Source organism: Pteropus vampyrus, unplaced genomic scaffold (genome assembly GCF_000151845.1).
Source record: "Pteropus vampyrus isolate Shadow unplaced genomic scaffold, Pvam_2.0 Scaffold49, whole genome shotgun sequence".
NCBI lineage: Eukaryota > Metazoa > Chordata > Mammalia > Chiroptera > Pteropodidae > Pteropus > Pteropus vampyrus.
The window spans coordinates 3744911-3747223 of record NW_011888830.1 but is presented as its reverse complement, the minus strand read 5'-3'; positions in this window follow the sequence as shown (position 1 = coordinate 3747223).

Genomic DNA, 2313 nt, shown 5'->3' with positions numbered 1-2313 from the left:
CATTCAAGGAGGCATTTGGCAGTGCTCTGAGAAATAAAAGCAGCAGATGCATGAGTTCTGCCAGAAGCAGCCTTTAAAGGAAGAGCGTATCAGAATAAGTTCACGTCTATGGTTAAAAGCACCGAGACAAGTGGAAATACGCCTGCGGAGGAGGTGTGTGATTTTGGCTATGTTCCTGAAGAAAGCTACCAATCCAGTGAGGTTCAGAAAACAGACCGTGTGCTGAAAACCCTCAGGATACAGGACGACACTGATAACAATCAGGGAAAGAAATTTGACAAGCACTTTTTAAAAATTATTCATATCTAAGGTACATGGTACCAATAATCCATTCAAAGTAGCTTTAAAAGCACTGGGGCTGTATATCCGATGACTGTTACCTACAAAATCACCAGTAAGAATTAAGACCTTTTCTACAGATTGCCATTCAGGGTGTGTTATGCAAATTCACACAGTGCAGGATAAGGTGGCACTCATCACCAAATAATCTCTATATTGCTAATTATACTCACCAAATTTTGATGAAGGATCTATAAATGGCTTAACAGATGCCTTCGTTTGCAGAGTTCAGGTAGATATCCTTTCCAAGAGCTCGTTTTGATTATGATTCATTCGGACTGGGTTGATGCAGGTTGTGGGTAGAGGGTTTTCATGTCCTTGGTGAGTTTACGTTTAGGACACTTAAGTAGACGAACCCTGTATTGTTAATGATAAACTGACCACATTATAAACAAGCTGGTTATAAGTGTTTGAATCAGAACACATCCCACTTGTACATGGCCATGCACTATGGGGTAGTGAGCCAGTTCACCCAGCCAATTACATGCCATAATTACTCTCTGGTCAAGAACACAATATATTAGAATGAATTCATATATTGTAGCTAAATTATTTTCCTAACTTTTGTTATGAAGTTACTTGATATAATCCTCCCCCAAAAAGTTAGGAGAAAGGAGGACCAGGCACCTAGCAGACATTATTTTTTTCCATAAAGATTCCTTGAAACTAGATTTTCAAGGAAGCACTTAAGAATAAAATTGATTTTGTGTGTATGTTTAAGGGTAGGGATCTTGGAGAGACATGTGTTTTACATCCTGACCCTACCTGAATACTTGCCTATAAGGAAATATCCATTACCAGCTTGTCATTGTTTTACCAATGTGGCAACCCGCCTGAGGCTATGTGATCAGCCAGACTGTATACTGGGTTAGCACACCACACTGTGATTGCCTTAATTGGTTCTACAACTGGCAGAATTATGTTTTGTACAGCAGGGGATTTTATTTCCACTGATGTTTCCAGCAAAAGAGCTAACAGACAATTGCTGGCTTGGCTCACCAGTGGATACCACAGGACGTACAAAAGCAAAACATGAAAACAGGAGGTCCTATGCCTTATAGCTCAGTGCCTTTTTAATATGCAGTTTCTTCTTTAAGTGTATAGAGCAGTTGCCTCTTTTTGCACAGGGAGTCACTTTCCCACGTGAGAGCCATTCGGTCTCTGTGGAAATCTCACCACAGCTTATCCTTTCTCCCAGGACATATCGCTGTCTTCATTCTTTAGAACACCAACAAGTGCAAGTAGCCTTTTAGTGCAATGATGCTTTTTCACCTCGGCGATAAGTTCTTTTAATGTCCATTTTTCTGAACAGCTGATTCATTAAATAGGTGAAATCATCAGGCCTCCTTTTCTCTAACCTTTACTGTTGAGCAAATTTTGCTCTGTTCTATATGAAATATCTATCATTTCCACCCTTGAAGAGCTAGTATTATACGACATAGATTATAAGTATATGCGTATATTAGTCCCATTTACAACATGCAGAGATGAATAGCATTTATAAAAGTTTTGGAGTTTAGCTTCTATAGAAAGAAAAGGCAGCAAGTTGTCTATACTGTTGCTCTGAGGATTTTTTAAAATTATAAACAAATCACATGGCAGGGGAAAAAAAAGAAAGAAAAAGAAAAGAAAAGGTAGCAAGTTGTAGGGGAGAGAACCCCAGATGGTCAGCCGGGGACTGTTGGTTCCAGTCCTGGCTCCAGCACTAATGAGCTTAGGACGGTGACACATCATTTAATCTTTCTGGGGCCCCGTTCCCTCATCTATTAAATGGACTGGAGCGTCTCCAAGGTCCCTCTCAGTCTAACATGCAATCCGAAATCTTTCACTGTCAACCTCCCTATTTATAATTACTGCTGCGAGCATGCATTTGCTGGTTCTTGTTTCTTCCTGAAGTGGATTTGTCATAGTCTCAGCTCCCACTAAGGCTGAACACCAAGGTAAACACCAAGATAACCAACCATTCAGCCTTTC